At 43.1% G+C, this 23193-nt stretch overlaps 1 protein-coding gene across 2 annotated transcripts in view; it reads left to right on the top strand.

The window, feature by feature from the left end:
- The window catches only part of LOC144491379 (uncharacterized), a 448762-nt gene that overhangs the window by 82579 nt on the left and 342990 nt on the right, over positions 1–23193 (top strand). The window lies entirely within an intron of this gene.

Genomic DNA, 23193 nt, shown 5'->3' with positions numbered 1-23193 from the left:
ATGGTACTATTGAAGGTTAATTATAATCATGCCCTTGAGCTACTCGATAGCATTTGGGGAGAGTTCTTTCACATTGACCTGAAACTGCGTAAGGATTCCTACCACTGTGTGGCCTGTAAAACAGACATTTTTAAAAAGACATCGATGCTTCTATTTCGGGAACAAATTGCTCCAGAAACCATTGTGGAGCCAAAATATTGATAGCTCTGAAGGATTGTAGGGCATTTGGTGTACATTTCATTGTAGCACTGACTGTTGCAATGATTTGATACACATCTGAATCTTTTTATATCCTTTGCATCATCCGCAAACATAATTGAAAGTGCCTAATGCTTTTTGGTGGCCACAATGAACTGCAAACAGTTGACGAAAGGTGCTTTTAATGATTTTTTTCCCCTAATTTCCTCTGTTTCTCCCTCATTTGTTCAGGCTATCTCACCTTGTGTCATTCACTGCTGCTCTTCTATGCCACACTGCACTGGTGATATTCATGGTTATACAATGGGAAAACTGACTTATGGATGACTTGTAAAAAGCTGCTATCAAAGGCCAGGTTCTTGAGCTGTTACCGCACAGAAGGAGGCCATTCAGTCCATTAGGTCCATGTTAGCTCTCAGTAGAGAAATTCAGTCAGTCCCATTCCTTTCCTTAAAATCATAGCCCGACAAGTGCAAAACACTCTGTTGCATAATTAATGAGGTTGGGGCTGGAAGATATGGGATGCAAACTTACCAGCTCGCCATGCCTGTTGATCAGCATGGCGAGCCAGAAAGATAGCATGAGAGGCAGGTGTGAATTGGAAGGCTACCTTCCCAGCCCTATTTTACTGGCGAGAATGGCTTCATGCCCGGAAAGGGCATGTAGCTCATTACCATCAGATTGCCTGGATCTCCATATCATGAGGGAGTCCAGCACAGCTCCCCCTCCCGCATGCTTTCTAACTCACCAGCGAGAATCATGACATGGTGCAGAGACCTGGCACCATGACCATGCCAGGGGAATCTGAGTTCACTGAAGCCCCTGGGTGGTTGGGGACAGTACCCACCTGGCACCCTGGCAGTACGAGTGCTGGGGGTGGGGCCTGACTGGAGGTGGGGCTATGTACATTTACAGGGGAGCTATGCACAATGACAGTGGGATGGTTATGCACGTTGATGGGGGGCTATGCACGGGAGGTGGGCCTATGCAAGGGGGGGGTGTCATGCAGTGGGTGTGGTGCAGGGAGGTTAGTGCAGGGGTGGGATGCAAAGGGGGCCATGTTGGGGGTCCACCAGGGGAACCATTAGGAAGACTCTGATGCCCGATGCTGGCAGCCTGTGTCAGCGTGGGGGCTGACAATGCTGCCGATGGAGGGGGTCCGATGTCTATGGGGCATGTGGGTCTCCCGGTTCACCGGCCGATCAGGGCACCCTGCAGAATGGTGCCTGAGCACTCTGAAGCCGTGTAGGGTGTGCAGGCTCACACTCTCCGTCTGTGGGAATGGCAATGTGTGGTCAAAATTCAGAGAGCGCGATTCATGCCGGCAAGTTTCCGAGTTCCAATCTTGCTGGCCCCTCGCCGGTGGAGTGGTGTGAAACATGCTGTGGGATTGCAGAAAGCTCATTTTAATACATTTGCGTATCATTAGTGAGCACTGTCTCCAGGACCACCCCCCCCCCCCCCACCCCCTTACCAAATATTCAGCAGGGGCTGGCGTGACATCACGCCAGTGTCATTTACAACAGGTTCACCTAGACGTGGTGGAGATGCGTGCCAGCTGGGTGTGGCAGGGGGTGGGGTGGTGTGTGTGGTGTATGATCAGGGGAGAGAGACCCTGAGATCTCCGTTGTGGGCTGGGGGTGAGATTTACGCAGGTTCTGATGGGGGAACTGTTTGAAGATGATGTCCCAATCTCTGAGCAGTGGGGTTTTGCTGGTGTGTTGCTGTCCCCATGTATGATGGTGAGAAACACCTTGACTTCTTTTGGCAGAGTGACTTAAGATCTGGAGAGAAAACCATTTTTTGCTAAGAATTCACCCTACACTAACTTCATTGCAGTGTTAATGTAAGCCTACAGGTGACACTAATAGATAAGCTTTAAAAAAACTTTGAAGTTTATACCTCAGAAATGTTTTGGATTTCCTGAGGTTGTGCTGTATAAATGAAATTCTTTCAATTTGTGATTTAAATAATTTTAGCTGCATACAGTACTGCCTGTCTCATTGCAATGTACCATCTCATTCTGGCTGTAGATGCTGGAAATCTGAAACATAAACAGGCGAGAAACACTCTGTTGCTCAGTGAGCAGTTGTAATAGAACAGATCAATTTACATCTTGAGAGTTTACTTTTTTTGAACACACAGGTTCACTGTTTCTGGCACCTTCTATTGTTAACTAGATATACATTGCTCTTATGTCAGTTTGAGCTGATGTGATTTGTCACAAATTACTTTTACAATTTAAGCTTTAAAATCCACAGGCAAAGGCCACTTTTCAGGTATGACTCCACAAGTAGTCATGGCATTTACCTTGTAAAATGCCAACCTCCATCAATATAAGCTCCACACAAGCCCAGAAAATCACAGTAATGAATGAAACAAATGATAACAATCTATGTCCGAAGTGGAGAAGTAAAAAATCCTTCACGGGCTCTAGTGCGCAATATTTAGGTTATCACTGGAAATTTCAACTAGATTTGAAAACAATACATTGTTAGAGAGGGTTGCTAAGCAATGCTTGCACATGTGGTATGGCTAAGTTATTATATCAGAAATGTGACATAAAACTCAGATAAATTATCAAATGCATACTAAAAGCTTAATCCGCTTCTGGTGAATGTCTGCTTGCAGACACAGCTAAAGAGTATGGTGTCATCTATCATTATCTGTGAGTGAAGAATATACACTGAAGAAGAGGAGTGTATGGGTATCAGCTTAAAGGCAGCACTGAGTTTATTGCCTTTGTGTGAATTTCTGTTCAATGCACCCAGTTCAGCCTGGATTTCCACATGAGCTTTTGGGACAAGGTTTAAGGCAAGTTGGAAATAAAAAGAGATAATATTAGAAATACTCAGCCCTCGAGAAGGTGGTGATGAGCTACCTTCTTAAACTGCTGCAATCTATGTGGTGTAGGTATACCCAGAGTGCTTTTAGGACGGGAATTCCAGGATTTTGATCCAGTGATAGCAAAGCAATGGTGATGCAATTCCACGTCAGTATGGTGTGAGAGTTGGGAGAGCAATTGCAGTTGATGGTGTTTGCATGTATCTGCTGCCCTTTTCTTCTAATGTGGTAGAGGTCACGGGTTTGGAAGCTGTTATTGAAGGAGTTTTGGTGAGTTGCGGCAGTGCATCTTGTCGATGATACATCTGTGCATCAGTGATGGAGGGACGAAATGTTTAAGGTGGTGCATGCGGTGTCCATAAAAGTGAGCTGCTTTGTCCTGAATGGTGTCGAGCTTCTTAAGTGCATTTAGACAGTTACATGGGTAAAATGGGTATAGAGGGATATGGGCCAAATGCGGGCAATTGGGACTAGCTTCAGGGTTTAAGAAAAAGGGCAGCATGGACAAGTTGGACTGAAGAGCCTGTTTCCATGCTGTAAACCTCTATGACTCTATGCTGTTGGAACTACACTCATCCAAGCAAATGCAGCATATTTCATCACATTTCCTGACTTGTATCTTTATAGATGCTGGAAGGCTTTGGCAGGGGGGGATCAGGAGGTGAGTTACTTGCCGCAGAATCCCCAGCCTCTGACTCGCTCATGTAGCCACAGTATTGACATGGCTGTTACATAGAACAGTACAGCACAGAACAGGCCCTTCGGCCCACGATGTTGTGCCGAGCTTTATCTGAAACCAAGATCAGGCTATCCCACTCCCTATCATCCTGGTGTGCTCCATGTGCCTATCCAATAACCGCTTAAATGTTCCTAAAGTGTCTGACTCCACTATCACTGCAGGCAGTCCATTCCACACCCCAACCACTCTCTGCGTAAAGAACCTACCTCTGATATCCTTCCTATATCTCCCATCATGAACCCTATAGTTATGCCCCCTTGTAATAGCTCCATCCACCCGAGGAAATAGTCTTTGAACGTTCACTCTATCTATCCCCTTCATCATTTTATAAACCTCTATTAAGTCTCCCCTCAGCCTCCTCCGCTCCAGAGAGAACAGCCCTAGCTCCCTCAACCTTTCCTCATAAGACCTACCCTCCAAACCAGGCAGCATCCTGGTAAATCTCCTCTGCACTCTTTCCAGCGCTTCCACATCCTTCTTATAGTGAGGTGACCAGAACTGCACACAATATTCCAAATGTGGTCTCACCAAGGTCCTGTACAGTTGCAGCATAACCCCACGGCTCTTAAACTCCAACCCCCTGTTAATAAAAGCTAACACACTATAGGCCTTCTTCACAGCTCTATCCACTTGAGTGGCAACCTTCAAAGATCTGTGGATATGGACCCCAAGATCTCTCTGTTCCTCCACAGCCTTCAGAACCCTACCTTTGACCCTGTAATCCACATTTAAATTAGTCCTACCAAAATGAATCACCTCACATTTATCAGGGTTAAACTCCATTTGCCATTTTTCAGCCCAGCTTTGCATCCTATCTATGTCTCTTTGCAGCCTACAACAGCCCTCCACCTCATCCACTACTCCACCAATCTTGGTGTCATCAGCAAATTTACTGATCCACCCTTCAGCCCCCTCCTCTAAGTCATTAATAAAAATCACAAAGAGCAGAGGACCAAGCACTGATCCCTGTGGCACTCCGCTAGCAACCTGCCTCCAAACCGAAAATTTTCCATCCACCACCACCCTCTGTCTTCAATCAGACAACCAGTTACCTATCCAATCGGCCAACTTTCCCTCTATCCCACACCTCCTCACTTTCATCATAAGCCGACCATGGGGGACCTTATCAAACGCCTTACTAAAATCCACGTATATGACATCAACTGCCCTACCTTCATCAACACACTTAGTTACCTCCTCAAAAAATTCAATCAAATTTGTGAGGCACGACTTGCCCTTCACGAATCCGTGCTGACTATCCCGGATTAATCCGCATCTTTCTAAATGGTCGTAAATCCCATCCCTAAGGACCTTTTCCATCAATTTACCAACCACCGAAGTAAGACTAACCGGTCTATAATTACCAGGGTCATTTCTATTCCCTTTCTTAAACAGAGGAACAACATTCGCCATTCTCCAGTTGTACTTAAAAATACCAAGATGCTTCACCGAGGTTTAATCAGGCAAAAATTCACACAGCAACAAAAGAGATATTAGGAGGGATGAAATATGTCAGTTTTAATGGAGGAATCAGAGACAGACAGATTTGGGAAGGAAATTCCAGAGCTTGAGACACATATGGCTGATGGCACAGTCACAGGAGGAGTGAAAGGGGTGGGGTTGATGAAGAGGCCAATATTGGAGAGTGTTGAGTTCTCAGGGACATAGGGATAGACAAGATAAGTGAGGAAGGTTCAAGGCCATGATGGAATTCAAACACAGAAAGATCATTTGAAATGCGTGGCATTTGTGGGCCGTACCACACAAGGAAGAGTGAATTGCTTTGAATATATCTGCAGTTTGGTCACGATTAAGCCATGTGCCTTAAAATAGAAACAATAAACAGAAAAAAAATGAGAAAATGTACTGACAGCGTTACCATAACCTCCATCATATATTGTAAAAGAACCTTTCAGGATATTTACAGACCATGAAGATGATAGACCTAGGAACCAAACAGTCATGAAAAGTACCAACCTCCATCAAATTATTTTGTACATTTTATGGATTCTAGGTGTGGATAAAATGCTTCACAAAATACAGTGACTCTTGATCAATGCTTACGGCAGACCTATGTTCTTGCCAGTGATCGCTATTCAAATCTGGTGTTTACTGATAAGCATCCCCAACTCAGTTTAAAAGCAGAATTAAAAATGAAATGATGAGTCAGGCTAAAGATTGAACATGCTGATGATCTGTAGATAAACGGGTTTAAACAGGGAATAACAAAACAAGCAGATTTGAGTGTAATGAGTATTTCTTTCATGCTGTCTCTAAGCAGAATGGTATGAACAGCTGCGCTACAGACAGGGGCCTATTAGCATGCTTGATCCATATACCAGATTTCTTTGATCACACACTTGTGTAATATTGCACTTGGACACACTTGACTTTTATTCTGCACAGATATACAGTGAGCCAACAGAAAAAGGCCACTAAGTCTATTAAATTATAAGGAAGGAATATTTTTAGTTCCAAGAGAGTGCATCATGTACAGTATGTTGGGTTGCCAATTCTCCAGAATTGTCTTGCGTCTCCAAGAATTAAAAACTAAAACTCTCGGACGCTGGAGAAATGTCTGTTTGACTGGGTGGGAGACTGTGTGTGTTAAATCCTCCAGGAGAATTGGTACATGAGTAATCCAGCTGTCCAGTACAGTCAATTACAAACAGGATATCATGAAAGTGAGACAAGTCAGCAATACGTCAAGGGGTTCAAATTGCACAATAGGCAATGTTTTACAATTCACTTTAAAATTCATTCAAGAAATAGCTTGACTCGTTGTGAACCAGAAGATTGGAGGTCTGCAAACATTGCACTTTATTTGAAAAGGGTGCGATGGCTAGGCGAGAGAACTATAGCTCGGTCAGTCTGACTTTAGTGGTGGGTAACTTTATTGGAAACAATTCTGAGAGACAGGATAAACTGTCATTTCGAAAGGCATGAGTTGGTCAGTGGTAGTCAGCATGGTTTTGCTAGAGGAAGATTGTGTCTTATCTTAATAGAATTTTTTGAGGAAGTAACAGGGAGGATTAATGAGGGTAGTGCATTGGATATTGTCTACAGTAAAGCATTTGATAAAATCCCACATAGCAGACTGGTCAGAAAAGTGAGATCTCATGGGATACAGAAGATGGTAGGTTGGATCCAAAATTGGCTCAGTGACAGGAAACAAAGGATAATGGTCTATGGAAATGGAAAAAAGGTTTCCAGTGGTGTTCCTCAGGGCTCAGAGTTGTGGTTCTTGCTGTTTGTTAGATATATTAATGGTTTAGACTTAAATGTGGGTGACACAATTGAGAAATTAGCAGATGACACAAAAATTGGCCATGTGGTTGATAGTGAAAAGTATAGCTGTTGACTCCAGAATGATATCAATGGAGTGGGCAGAGAATTGGCAAATGGAATTCAATTTGGAAAAGTGTGAAGTTATGCATTTGGAGAGGACAATCAAAGCAAGGGAATACTCAATAAACGGGAAGCTATTGAGAGGGGTTGAGGAGATGAGACCTTAGAGAGAGAGCATTCACAAGTCCTTGAAGGTGGCAGGACAGGTGGGCAAGGTGGTGAAGAAAGCATATGGAATGCTTTCCTTTACAGAGTGTGGTATTGAATACAAAAGAGGGATGTAATGATGGAACTGTATAAAATTCTGGTTAGGCACAGTTGGAACTTTGTGTACAGTTCTGGTCACCACAGTACAAGAAGGCTTAACTACTCTGGAATGAGTATAGTGGAGATTTACAAGAATATTGCCAGGGCTTGAACAGGAGAGATTGGCTAGCATTATTTTCCTTGGAAGGGGTGATCTAATTAAGGTATACAAAACTATGAGGGGTCTAGACAGGTTAGACAGGAAAGACTTGTTTACCCGAACTGAGGGGTCAATTACCAAGGGGCATAAATTTAAGGTGAGTGGTAGAAGGGTTAGAGAAGACATGAGGATGGTGGGCGTCTGGAATTCACTGCCTAAATTGATGATTGAGGATGAAATGCTCAGTTCATTTAAAAGGTACCTGGATCTGCATTTGAAGTGCTGTAACCTGCAAGGCTATGGACCAGGTGCTGGAAAATGGGATTAAAATGAGCGACTAGTTACTTTTTTTCTCTTTCTGGCTGGTGCAGACATGATGGGCTGAATGATCTCTTTGCGCAACATAACTTTTCTACAGTTCTATGAATTTTAACTCCAAATCCTCAGCCAATATATTCATTGGGCAAAAAATCCTGGAAATTGCAAGAATGCTTGACAAAAATAAAATATTGCACATTTATTAATACAAGTCATCACACCAGGCCTGATTCATCAAACAGGAGTGATCTTTTAGATGAAGGCATTGATGTTTTAAACTTACCACCCCTGTCATCCAGCCACTTTCTCCAGTTTTCTCACTTTAAAACAATTGTCAGAAGCTACAGAAATGCACTCAGGGGAGGAAGGAGTCTGTCATAAAACCAACAGGTTTATCATTTTAATTATATACTTCCCACAGGCTTCCTCATACTCAATAAATTACAGCAGAGACATTGTAACCACAAATCTTTGAGAGAATTAATGGACAGTTGAGGAACCAATGGTGGAAAGGACATGAACATATTGGGTATATTTTACAATTTGCTTTTATCTATCTATCAATAAGGTTGGGAAATTGCCTGTAGGATTGCTTACTGTTGGTTGATCAATGTCATGTGTTTTATGGATGAAATGGCAACATGGTTGGAGATGCCTTAAAACATGCTCCATGTTGCCACCTAGTAGCAAGAGAATGCAACCACACCTTAACAATATTATAAAATTAAATGGGAAACTGTTGACATAGGAACTTACAGTGGTAAATGCTTACTGACAACAGGAAATACACAACCTATTTTAATATAAATGCCTTATTGCACAGATTTCATACTTCAGATATCACACACAATCTAAAGCAAATTTCTCACACTTGCAAAAAAAGACAGACATATTCATAAGGAATGTACAATATTTCCAGCCTCTTGATCTTTATATGAACTTGCCCTATGTTTATTTAAAATTAAGTACACAAGCTAGCTTTAAAGGACCACACACCAATGTAGCAGCAGTAAAGTACATTTTTCGATGAGTCAATTACATTTTTTCCTGGATTAATGGCCTGAATTTCGCCCCCCCCCCACCCCCCGCTAGAGGGATTATGGGCTTGGGGGGGTGGGGGTGGTGTTGGGAGCGTGAAGTAGAACAAATGGGCTTCCCATTGCATTCCCGCCTGCTCCGATCTTTCAGCAACTTTACACTGGGGCAGGAGACGTCTTGGATGGGATGCCCACCCTTGTCCCAATTGAGGCCCCTAGCTGGCCAATTGTTGACTCCTTAAGGGCCTCAATGTTTAGGCTGGTGGGAAGATATCCTGGGTGTGGGGGCAGACCATGAACCCATCGGGCTAAGGCCTCAGATGGAAACCAGGGGTGGGCGGGGTGGGGGGGTGTGATAGGGGGGGTGATGGGGGTTTCACCACAAGCTCCATTTGGGCATCCCTCCACTTTAAGGTTCGTTGGCTGCTGGACATCTCTCCATCCTGACACCCTACTATCCACCTCCACACCACTCCCATCCCTTTCCTTTCATCAGCCTTCCGTGCCTTCCCTGCCCAGAGACCACTCTGTGCTTCTTGGGCTTCTTACACTTCATGAACTTCCTCCTCTGTTTACTGTAGCTTCTGTTGGTGCAGTGACTAGAGAGCTGCTGGCCAATCAGATTGGATATTTTGGATCGCGCAGTTGATTGGCCAGCAGCTCTCACAGGTGGAACTTTCTCCTGAGTGAGGAATGGAAATACCGCCTGCAGCCAATTAATGTTAACTTCAGCATGAAGTGGTTGTGGAACAGGCAGTGTCGACAGCGATGAGTTCCCCACTGACTCTTCAGATAATGGGACAAGCAGCCCTGCCATCCAAAATAACTTGACCAATGTCTCAAAGTTTCTCTGCCACCAAACTTACCATGACTGGCCTGTAATTGTTGAGTTTATCCCTCTTCCTTTCTCTGAACATGAGTGTAACATCATCAATTCTCTAGTACTCTGACACTAGTCCAATATCTGAGGAATGTTTATTTATTAGCCACAAGTAGGCTTACATTAACATTGCAATGAAGTTACTGTAAAATCCCCTAGTCGCCACTCTCCGGCGCTTGTTCACTGAGGGAGAATTTAGCATGGCCAATGCACCTAACCAGCACGTCTTTCAGACTGTGGGAGGAAACCCATGCAGACATGGGGAGAATGTGCAGACTCTGCACAGACAGTGACCGAAGCCGGGAATTGAATCTGGGTCCCTGACGCTGTGAGGCAGCAGTGCTAGCCACTGTGACGCCTTGGAGGATTGGAAGGCAGAACTTCTGCAATTTCCATCCTTACTTAACTCAACAATCAAATATGCATCCCATCTGGGCCAGATGACATTTCTGCTTGCCAAGCTTTAGGTACCTCCTCTTCACTTTATCATAGCCAATTTCTTCATTACCTCCTTTCCGATGTCATTGGCAGTGTCCATTTATTTTCTTTAGTGAAGACTATTGCAATCATTTTGTAGTTTAGCCAGGCCCCCTGCCTCTGTAGAAAATGTCCTTTTTGGTCTTTAATTAACCATTTAACTAAGCATAAGTTTATGAAACACGTTTTAGTTCTCTTCTGTATCCTGTTTGGGTCTCTACTGCAACCACAAACTTAGCACAAGCCTACTTTTTCTGTTTGATTTTCATCTTTATATCTTTAGTCATCAAGGGAGTGTTCATCCTTGCTTCATTGCAAGAATGTTTCCAGTCCGGACTTGAACTATTTCCTCTTCTAGGCAACCCTCCTTGTTTAGTTGTTGCTTTTCTAGTCTGTCTTTAAATCCTAAGCACCTAGGTCTGATCCCTTTTCATTTCCCTCCTCTGGTTGAATATTTTCACATTGGTTTTCCCGTCAAACCCCAGTCAATTATACCTGGCGTATGCAGTACTGTAAGTGGGATTGATTTTGCAACAACAACTTGCATTGGCATAGCCTGTTTAATGTGGTAAGATGCCCCAAGACACTTAACCAGATCAATTATCAATAAAGCTAATTTAACAGTCTTTTGGTACTGAACTATTGTCAAAGTATTAGGAAAGCTGACCATAAGGTTAATCTAAGAAGCAGGTTTTTAGGAGGATTTGTAAAAAGAGTTATAGAGTCGGTGAGGTTTCGGGAAGGAATTTGTAAAAAGAGTTATAGAGTCAGTGAGGTTTCGGGAAGGAATTCCTGAACTTCGTGCCAAGGCAACTTAAAACACAGCCAAGGTGGATTGATTAAAACTAGGGATGTGCTGGAAGTCAGAATTGGGGGAACACGGAGGTGGCAAAGGCTCGTAGGGTTAGACAGACACGGAGGAGTTTGAAAAACAAGTGTGAGGATTGTACGATTGAGGCGTTGATAAATAAGAAGCTGGTGAAGGTCAGTAAGCGAGCAGTGAATGAGGCAGAGAATGAGTTTTAAAAAACCGATAGCAAAGTTTGCATGAACACAAATTTATGTTGCGTGGAAAATGTGCAAGCAGCCTGGAGCATTAGAATAGTCAAATCCAGAGATAACAAAGATATGGATGAGGGTTTCAGCAGCAAATGACCTAAGGGAATGTTAAAGTCCAGCAATTTGATAGGCGTGAAAGTAGGCAGTCCTGGTTATGGTTCAGAAAGTGAGAAACTTGACTTTGGACAAAACTTTTGGGCACTGTCGTGGTTGGGATTGGAGAGTTATAGGGCTCAAAATAATGGTGCCAGCTAGTGAGCTGGTTATCTGACACTGTTCCTAGCACTGGCCATTTTGAGGAAAGTGGGTTTGGGACCCAGCAAGACTGTCTACCCTCCAGAAGGTGGGCAGCCAGTTAGGCTCATTAAGAGTTCTGTTAATGATTGTTAAAGGAGGCTGATTGGGATGGTTGGCTTTCACTTTCCTGATGCAGCGTGTGTCCAGATCAACTGCCTGGAGGTGGATACCCAGTGGCAGGCATTAAAATACACTGCTTGCTGTGAGCCCTACTTATGCTCCAACTCATTGGCTGCATTGTGACATTAATAGACAATCTGCATTCTTATTGATACCAGCATTTTAATGACGGCTTAAAAATAACTAAATTCAAATGATCAAACTGCAATGGTCAAATTAGAACCATATTGCTTATTTACTCCAAGCATCTGGATTACTAGTCCAGATCCCTTTTTCGATCACAGTTTTTAACCAGAGCAATGATTTTCATCGTGTAATCTATGCCACTTCAGTTACCAAGAAAAGGTGCAAAGTGCAAGGTGCAAAGGGTAGAAAAATGGATTGTCTGTAAAGTAGTAGGCACAGTGGGCTAATTCACGTTCCTTGCTGCTGTGGAACCTTAGCTTTGAACTTTGCCCAGATTAATGGGATGGAAATTCTTTAACTGCTAGCTGCAAAAGGCCATGCTTGAATTGATTTTAGACAGTTTTTGAGTTACTTGGCAATCTCAGTCAGACAGCCATGTTGGAAATGTCACACAGGACCCAGTTAACAAGTAGATGATCCAACGTGCAAGAAGCATTACTCCTATATCTGACGTGGAAACTCTCAACCCGATGTTGGATGCCAAAAAATTGGATAATGCGCCTTTGACAAAGATTTCTAACAACCCTTGCTTTGATGAGTGCACGTATTTACCTGCCAAAACAAAATAAAAACAAACTTTCATTGCAATCGATTCACACGGCAGCTCACAGGCACATAGTGAAGGCATTATATCATCATGCTTTATGACCTCTAATTGTCAGTCTGTCAATGGGAACAAATTTTTTGCACATATTTAAAGCTTTGATTCCTAATGAGCAAAAAGAAAAATGGAATCAAGTTTGTTTTGGGGTATCTTTAAATTTTATGGACAGTATTGAATTTTACAACAAGGACTATATGAACTTGAAACTGTCATGGGTCAACAAGTGCCACTACTGCGCAAGGTACAGCCAGCTGGATAGATTTTTATATTATGAATGAGCAAACAGAAATAAAATAAAGTCTGATAGGCTAAATGTTTCATATCTATTAACGTGGGGTTGAATATTTTATACAGAGCCATAAGTGAAACTCCAGCTTCTAGCTCTTATCAAGCCAAAGTGATGACAAGATCAGTTCCTGACTTAAGGGCATGAACCTAGCTCATTGGCTTACCTGAATTGCCTGAGGACTGTCATGTTTTTTTTCTCTCTCTCCATCTGCAATAAGAAAAATTACTTTCATTTCTAAATGTGGGTGGGTCTCCCCCTTCCCGATTGCAAATTTCTTGAAATTGGAAAACATTTTATGAAGTTCCCTGGTGTGATGGTTATTTGAGCACATGAAGGGCAGCAGTGTACAACTATTCTAACTGTTGGGAGATGTTACTGGTAATTGTTGGTGTTTGAACCTGAAGATGTCGTCTGCGATGATCAGCAGCCAACAATGTCAGAAACAGATTTCAGGATAGGTACGCTGTTTTAAAATCTCTTTTTAGTTTACCTTTTGTCTGCTGAAATGTTTCTGATTCCGAAGTGGCACCCTGCTCCACTGCAAAGTTGCACACTCAAACTGCTGTGGGTTATTTCGGGAATTTGACCCATAAGAAGAGATTTAATTGTTTTCAGCTCTTAGGGTCATTGTGTGGCTCACTTGTGCCACAAAAACAGAATGCTTTTCCTTTGTTCCAGTTGCTTTAATTTAAAGCAGGATAGCTGAGCAACTGAAGCTCAGGTAGGGAAAGACAGGCACATGTTTTAATTTGTTAACTTTGGCTCAGTGATAGCCTTCTTTCCTCTTAGTCAGAAGGTCCCAGGTTTAAGTCCAATTTCAGAGACTTGAACACATAATCTGCACTGGCACGGGTGGACTGCTGACTGTTGGAGGTTCAGTCCTTTGGATGAGATTCCGCTTAGTTGGATATAGAAGATCCTATGGCAGTCTTCGACTAACATTAAATAACAGATAAATCTGATCATTATCTCCTCTCTATTTCTGGATCTAGCTGTGTGTAAATTGGCTCCTGCGTTTTCTGTTACAACAGCAACTACATTTCAAAAAGTACTTTATTAACTGTGAAACATTTGCGATCTCCTGATATATACTCCCTTTTATCCCCTCTACATCACAGCTGAATCTGTTATCTTTCAACAGCCTTTGGGACTTGGTGGCTGACACAACCTTGAGAAACTTTAAAGATCTATGGCTCAATCTCCTCCCCAGTTTAAATGAAGTAAACGGTGAAGTAAGCTGAAAACAAAACAATTCTGAACTAAAGCAAAGCATGATAAAATGCAACTGATGATGCAGAATGTGAGGTACTATGGCCCCTGCAAGATATTGACGGTAGTCCAATGGACTACAGAGTTTTCCAATTTGTGCAGGGTACGCTGTGACTATTACAAGTCCTGCTTTGAACCTTGCCTGAATACAGGACAAACGAGAACCTAGATGGTTCTAATTCCACCTTAAGGCACCAAAAGAACATTTGGAACAAGTCTCCAATTAATAAAGTAATAATTTCATGTCATAAACTCATTAATTTGAATATTTTTATCGGTTATCCAAAATGGACAATATGCTCAAATGGTTTGGAACATATGATAACTTACTTTTGGTTGAGTACTTTTTATTCCCCATTTGTGCTGATACTTCAATGTGATTTACATGGGTATTGACATAAATACGCAATATAGAAACCTGTGTGCCATGCGCTTATAAAACCAAAGTGATATAATATTGCTTTTCATCAACTGATCCAATTTGTTGCTTATATTCTCCAATTTCTGTGCAAGTTCCATCCGATAATACACTCATTGTTATTTCCATAGTTTCCACGTATGTTTGGAGATGAAAGATTATCTAAGATCAAATTCAGTCAAGCGTCTCTGCCACGTTCAGTCATACCTGTTTTTTTAAATCTTCTATCTTTATTTTGACAAAATAAAACATCCTCCATTTTAACATAAAGTCCAGGGGAAAAACATCAACCAGAATCCAAAATGTTGATAATTTTTAATGACCGGAACAGAAATTATAAAAATTCACTGTGCCACTGTTACTCCCCACAAATCCAGCACTACATGTTTCTTTCTGCTTGTAAAGTATAGAACTGTGATTATCAGCCCTACCTCAGAGGGTAAGCACTCTTACCTCTGACTCAGAGACTGTGGGTGTAAATCCCACTACAGAGACCTGAGCACAGTTATCTTGACCAACACGCCAGTGCAGTGAAGGATGATTGCTGTATTTCCTACATCACAACAGTGACTATCATAGATAGAAACCCTACAGTGCAGAAAGAGGCCATTTGGCCCATCGAGTCTGCACTGACCACAATCCCACCCAGGCCTTTCCCCCATATCCTACATATTTACCCGCTAATCCCTCTAACCTACGCATCTCAGGACACTAAGGGGCAATTTTAGCATGGCCAATCAACCTAACTCGCACATCCTTGGACTGTGGGAGGAAATCGGAGCACCCGGAGAAAACCCACGCAGACACGAGGAGAATGTGCAAACTCCACACAGACAGTGACCCAAGCCGGGAACCGAACCCAGGTCCCTGGAGCTGTGAAGCAGCAGTGCTAACCACTGTGCTACCGTGCCGCCCATATTTCAAACAATTTCATCAGCTGGAATTTTCTTGCAGGTGGAATCTTCCGGCCCTGAGGATGATGAGTCCCCATTCGGGTTTCCCACCAGTGATGAGTGCATAGAGCAAAAAACCCTGTTGACGGCAGATTCCACCACCAGCTAATGGTGGGTTGTCTCCACCACTGCAAAGCACGCAGTGCGGGGGCATGGAAAATCTTACACATTGACTATTAATGTGTGTCTTGCGGTAATGAAAAGTGCTACATAAATGCAAGTATTTATTTTTCTTCAAGCATGCATTTGCAATATACAGAGGATGTGACACAAGGAGGTGTTATAGTTACCAACGTATATTTTTATTTAACATGGTTTTTGTTAACCTCACCCCAAGAATGATGGCCTAGCAATTGATGGAGATTTTTTTTGTCCACATCCTTTACCCGCTAAAGAAAAATGTGTTATGGAAAGCAAGCACGCCAGTTTTGGGAGAAATTAGCTAGTGCTTGGTTTTGTTTCATCCTTGTCATCATCTTCGACCAACAGTTAAATCACTTTCACCATCTTTGTGCTTTGTGTTGTTTTGGCAACATCATTTGTTAAAATGACCCAATCTTGACTTCATGTTCCCATGGCACATTGATGATGTCACTGTATCAAGTAAGAGATTGGGTGTTGAGATGTGATGAGGTAGCTTTTTGGACCATTTTAATGTGCATTTGTGGCAGATCAAGTAAGATCTGAGGGCACTGGAGTTCTAACGTACTGGACTAGAGTGTGGGAATGTATATTTCCAATGTAACAGTTCCCATTTTCAGCTATGTAATCAGTAAGAAGGGTGAATCATTGGCTTTATAATGTTATGTAAAAGGGAACTGGATACATACCTGAAAAATTCCTGCTGGCAGAAAATTTTAACAGGGGACTAATGTTGTTGGTATTTTCATGAGAATTCATGAAATGCCAAAGGGGTTCTCAATGTACATCATCATGGGAGAACAACATTCTGACATCCTCCCAATGGCTGGAAACTAATTTTCTTTTTTTGAACTTTGCCATATCTTCCACCACGATTCCCGCCATTGGCAGGAAGGGTCAAAACCTCCCTATGTGCGTAACAGAATTTATTCACAGTGCTTTAAAATGTCTGGTCCATGCTTCTATCGCTAGCTTCCAGCTCTTTCCACAGCTTGTTTACTTTTCACTGAGTCCAAATCCCGGGCTTAGCCAGTCAAGCACAGTGAGCATCAACCGTAAACAGACTCACAAAATCAAACACCAAACAATTGAAAAATAGAGGCAGTTCAATTGTCAACTAAAAAGTTGAGTATTAAAATCAAACTGAAAAACTTAGTATTTATTGAAGGGGCTATAAAACAAACACAAAAATTGTTGAGTTGGATGCCAAAGGCATAAAACCCTCATGACCATCTGGATTCATTTGTATAAACGTCATGTCTAGCAAGACCTCCACCTTTTTATTTGACCTTCATGAGCCTCACTCCTTTTATTTCAGTTAAAGGACAATATTTATTTTCAAAGGAACCAGCCACTAATCACTCAAGGGAAAACCCTCCCACATTTCCCTCAGCTCTCACTGCAATCTTTTCCAATAGACCCATCAGTAACAAGGCAGCTAAAATAAGATTAATTTTAAATCCCATTCAAATGGAATTTTAAAAAAAACTTGTAATTAAGTTGCATGACTTCTGGTGAAAGGTGTCACTGACAGCCTCATGCCACGCGATAATATTTCTGATGATAATCTGTTCTTTCTTGTGTTTTGAGGCTGAGTGAACCATCAACAATCAGGTCCAGATATTTATGGGAGATAGGAAGGGTGTTGGGAATCTAAAAATGGCGGAAGAACCTGATGAGGATGAGGATATGGAGTTTTGCACAACATAATAATAGGAGCTCATTATCATTTTATGACCTGTTTTCAGCCTGCCAGACGAGCAAACTGGCAGCTTGGATGGTGTCTGGAAGAGAAGGTGGCAGCAGGACCCATGTGGATGGATCCTGGCAAGGGGGCTTGAGAAGGGTTGGTGTTGGAGGGGGGAATTGGGAGGGTTAGTGGTAAAGGCTGGTGATGGCCATTGATCTCTCCCAGTCCTGATAGCCAAAGGCTTCCTTGTGAAACCTGGGTGGAATACTCCTGCTGCTCCTGACCCACAAGGAATGCTATAAAAGCTCCACCTTGTGGAGCTGGCAGCTCTTGTCTCCTTTTCCCTTTCACTGTTAGGTTTCCTGACCCAAACTGTAAAATTTGTAACTGCACATTTGGCAATGGGCATGTACACAACATGTAAATCTTTACCCTCTCTCTGCCCCAGGGTGGTTGATTTCAAGCCATTTTGTTCACCAAGGTTTGGGACAAAAACTGATCATATTCAAAATCGTGTCCTTAGACAAACCAAATATTAAATTCAAACCTTTTTTTTAAACAACAGTTTGGCAATAAACCGTTGCAAATTATTTTCTGATTTAAAAAAAAAGCTTTGGTTCTGGAGACACGATCTTCAAATTGCTGTGTGAAGAACAGTGAGCATGATTAATGCAAGGTGAAGCTCTCATGCAATTGGCACTCCCAAATGGGAATACTGTGTCTACATAAGTTTATTATGAGAAGAGAGGGAATCGTGCCATATCCTACAGCTCATCATGTTCGAGTCCTCTGGGTAAGATGGGAGGATGGACTTCTGGTGGGTTGGCCTTATGGCAGCTTGAAATCCTCAAAGGAGATCCTTCCAACTGTTAAAGTTGGCTTTTTATTAGACAGTGGGAACTAAAGAAGTTGGTTTGGCCACACTTATTGTCACATGGCATCAGTTTTATGTTGGAAGGTGACTAGTGCCAGATTTTCTATTGTGTGAACATCTGGATTCATGCTCTATGCTGTATCCAACAAACAGCATGCAGAGTTTTTGTTACAAATTTGTCATAGGAAAGTTCATTTTATTGCAGTTGCTTTGAGGGACAGCCCCAAAATTGCAGAATTTTACAGCTTATAATGAGGCCGTTTGACCCATTGCAATTGTGCCACATCAAGAAGGGATGGGTGGAGATGATGGTATAGATATGCACAGCAATGGTCCACAGTCCTCAAATTGGCACTTGCATTAGGGACTTCACCAATGCCCTGTCCATAGAGGCAATGATTTTGTGTGATTCACCATGGACCCTGAGAGCCAGGCAGCTGAAGCTGTTGGATTCCGTTCCATTCCTGGATTTCCCCAAGCACAAGGGGCAGTTAAGTGAGCACAAGTGGTTCTCAGAGCTCCCTGGGAACAGGCAGCAGCATTCATAAACTGTCTCAATGTGTAGCTGGTTTGTGATCACCACAAACAAATCTGTAGTGTGCTCACTACCCAGGGACCTCTCCTGACTTGTCCATTCTCAGTCACTCCAGGTGTTACATCTGTTTGCTCCCCCTCTGCAATTGCAGGGTGGCTCCTGGGTGAGAGGGGATATCGATAGAACACCTGGCTTATGACACCTGTGTAGGAGCCACAAAGATCAACTGAGGAGAGTTATAATGCTGTCCAGGCCTCAACAAGAGCAGCAATGGAACAGAACATTGCTGAAGATAAAGTTCTGCTGCTTCGACCACTCAGGTATGCACTACAGAGAGTCTCCAGCTCACTGTGGTCAGCTACATCCTACACAAACTCACACAGCAAAGGGATAAGGAATGACCATTGGGAGATGGAAGAGTCAGATTCATCCTTGTATGAGGATGAAAGGAAAGAATCAAGCCACTAAGGTGATGCATAGTGCAATTCCAGCTACAGATGCCAAGACGATGCAGTGACACTTCATTGAACCCTGACTTCAGCCAGAGTCAGAGCTTTGGAAGGCCTCTTGATTTCCACTACATGAAATGTTGCAGTGCCACCAGATCCAGCACAGTTGCTCCAGATCAACTAGTGCCACCACTTCTGGCACCAAAGGGCCATGACCTCTGGCACTTAGGAGGGAAAAGGCTTCAGGCCCTTGGCATGAACAAGCCGGAATGCATGATCCTGTCAAAGCCACACACACTTCTGACATGAAAGGATGTTGCACATGACTCAGAGACACACGTGCCAATCCTGGAAAAGCCTGATTGAGATCTCTGTGTGTGTACCTAATAAATAAGGAATGCCTCGGCTGTAGATATTGTTGAGCCAACAGCTTCCGAGGGGTGATAAATGGGTTGAACATATTGGTTTGACAACGAAGTTCCAATTCCCAAACTGAACAAAGGTTGACAAAGATAGAAACCACCATATATCAAGAAATTCCACGAGGTGATTATTTCCGGTGCTCCTTAATGAATGCTGTTGTGCCCATAACCTCCATCCCTGCTATCATTTGAGTTTCTTAAAATCACCCATCTGGTTGCAAAACTCCCCCCCCCTCAACAACATGACCATTCAGCATACATGATCAAAGTGATCATTACACAAATTTACAATGTGATGTTGGAAACCTGTGCCACCTTTGTGCTTTTAGAAGGTTTTTCACTTAGATTTTCTACCATTACGGCTTGGTAGAACCCTGACACCTGCATTTGACATGGAGGCAGCCTACTGAATGCTATGCCCCATTACCTCAGATATCCTTGGCTACCATCCCCTTGTGGTCCGAGGCCCAGAGGGCCCTGGCCTATTGAGGTTCGCCTGCACAGGTGCAGTTCTCTCCTCAACCTCACCAATGGAGGCACTGGGGCCATTGGCATTCAAAACTAGGCAGCTCACACTTGGAGTGCCCCGGGATGATGCCTGGGCTGACTGGCGCTGTTGGTGCTCGTCCTCCCTGTTAGTGCCTTGTTTCCCTTTCATCTGGCCATCATATAAAGCCCATGGTCAGAGCTGCAGAATTCAGGTCTGACCACATATCCGCAGCCACTGAGTGTTCTGATGGACCTGGCTTTCCATGGCTGTCACCAACATGCTCATGGAGAAACCCATGCACTCGCATGCCTTGATAAAGTCCTAACACTGTTCACTCAAGTCTGTGCATAACCTCTGGTATAAATGCCCGATTTTCCCCTGTCTGGCTCTGCATCTCCAGGTTTATTGCAGCCATTCCCAGAGACTTGTCATCAGCAGAGGGCTCAGCACGGGCCTGGTCTTCGACAGTCTTCCAGCTGTCAGGAACTTTGGTTGTCACGTTCTCCTTCAGCTGCTACAGTGCTAACATGTTCCACTGAGGTGACAGTCTCTGCGCTGGTGAAGGGTGCAAGGGAAGGGTGTGATCATGCCTTCTCTGAGAGGACCATGTTATTTATCTTCCTCAGAGGTGGCCTCCTGGCTTGTTGCAGATTGGTGTTCAAATGTGTCTCCTGACTGCGAGGACCTGCAGATATCAGCTCAGGCAATCTGAGTGTTCTTTATTTCTATTTTTGCCTCCGTGGTTCACACAAGCTCAAGGTTGGGAGATGTGGGATATTTTTATCTTGCCACTGCCCACATCATTACTAACCACAAATGCCCCTCTGAATAATTCCCCAGCTTGATATCACCTCCCCCACTTGTTGCCTCATTCTTAATGTCTGACAGTTGAATTAAGATAACCACATTGGATAATGCATTTTGAGTGAATTCCAATTTCTGTTTAACCACACAGAGAATGTTTAACCCATGTGTCTGTATTCTGGCACTGATATTCTGTTAGTGAATGACACAGAATTCTTTGCAGTGTACAATTTTAGAGTTATATTGCCAAGTGCTTATATGTGATTGTTTACAAGTACAATATTTATTCAATATCTGAAGTGGTATTGAATATAACATTGTTATTTTCTTTGGTCTTATATTGCATTGCCATAGGGCCCGGATCCCACACATTTGTTTTATAATGACACATTGATTCCAATGAATGGGTTCCATTTTTAACTGCCCCATATTTGTTTGCATTGAAATGAAAAGAAGCAAAAATTGGGCCACTTTTATAACTTGTTACTGATCTGAAACTTCAGTTTAATGGCCAGCTGAAAATCTTCCAATGAGCCTTTGAAAGTTGGGTAGGTGGTGTTGGAATCCACTCACAGCCAGCAGGCCTCTGGGAGGACAGTTGCAAACTACATTAACAAACTGCAGAATTGGGACCATTTTGAACTTTGTCTAACCTCTGACCTTGCTGGAAGAGTATGGATGAGGTCAGGAATTCACTTGCTGGAGGACGTGTGGGCACAGACTTCCTGCAACATCACACATGTGCATAAACACTGCACTCCCCCACACTGCCCCCCCTCCCCCCCCCCCCACCAACAACACTCCTCTCCCATGCTGCCCGACACGCACACAAACACACACTATTGTGGATAGAACCATCAGTGGAACTCAAAGTAAGTGATAATGTCCCTCGAACTGAATGATTTCTCAGACTGATTGGCAGGTGTCTCAGGCTGTGCAGTGCTCCGACTGATTGAGAGGTGAATGAGATTGACTGATGTACAGTTTCAGGCTGATTGGTGAAAAGAGACTCTTGGCTGACTGACTATGGTTCTTAGACTGATCAATAACCTTGGGCTGGTAGAGAGGCTCTCGAACTGACGGAAAGAAGGAAATATAAATGGGAAACAGCGCTAGCAGAAAAACTGATTAGGAATAGAAGGTAGTAAGCTAATTTAGGAATAAACAAAACACAAAAGACTGAAAGAGAAAGGAAGTGCGGGAGGGAAAAAGAGATGGAAAGAGCAAAAAAAAAACAGAAAGGAGAAAGAATTTGTGAAAGGTCCAATTGATGCCTGTGATCAACAAAGACTTGGGCATACTGTAGAAAACATTACACATCATCTGTTACCAGCTGTTCCTGTCCAGTTGCAGTGCAAACGTTCAGCCTACCTTTTAACATATCAACATCAGTTTTTCTATATTATTCCTCAAAAGTAGCCAGATTCAATCCAGAGAGCGTGGCTGCGGAGCTTTGCCGGTTCAAGGTGCACTTTCATCTCTGCCCCAAATGACTAGCACCGATCCTGAGACTGTGGCCTTGTGTTCTAGATTTCCCAATCATGGGACACGTACACTCTGGGTTTATTCTGTCAGAATATTGTATTTCAGTGAGATTGGGAACTCCAGATAATAAAGACCTACTTTACTCAGCTCTCTCATCCTAAGGATCAATCTAGTGAACCTTCAAATGAAATTATATCCTGCTTGAGACTGAAATTGTGCAGATTATTCTAGGTGTAATCTTACCAAAACCTTCCCTACTGGAACAAATTGATATCATTTTGCAGTGAAATGTGCTCAAAAGTGATCAGAAGTCATTTGCCATTAAAATGTATAATTTCAAATATGTTTTTTATCAACCAGCAGCACTTGTTACCATCTTTTGACATCAAATGTGATCAAAATGTTGAATATAGAACCATAGATCATAGAAACCGTACAGTACAGAAAGAGGCCATTCGGCCCATCGAGCCCGACCACAATCCCACCCAGTCCCTACCCCCATATCCCTACATATTTTACACGCTAATCCCTCTAATCTACGCATCCCAGGACACTAAGGGGCAATTTTAGCATAGCCAATCAACCTAACCCGCACATCTTTGGACTGTGGGAGGAAACCGGAGCACCCAGAGGAAACCCACGCAGACACGAGGAGAATGTGTAAACTCCACACAGACAGTGACCCAAGCCGGGAATCGAACCCAGGTCCCTGGAGCTGTGAAGCAGCAGTGCTAACCACTGTGCTACCGTGCCGCCCCACTGGAATATGTGGCCTCTCCGTACACGTTAACGACACTTCTAAATTTTACGCTTATATGTATGTTTGACTCAATAGAGGCAGTGGAATGCTGAAAAGGAGGG

This window comes from Mustelus asterias, chromosome 3 (assembly GCF_964213995.1).
Source record: "Mustelus asterias chromosome 3, sMusAst1.hap1.1, whole genome shotgun sequence".
In the NCBI taxonomy this organism is placed as follows: domain Eukaryota; kingdom Metazoa; phylum Chordata; class Chondrichthyes; order Carcharhiniformes; family Triakidae; genus Mustelus; species Mustelus asterias.
The sequence above is the reverse complement of the archived record's forward strand: the minus strand, read 5'-3'. Positions and strand labels throughout refer to the sequence as shown.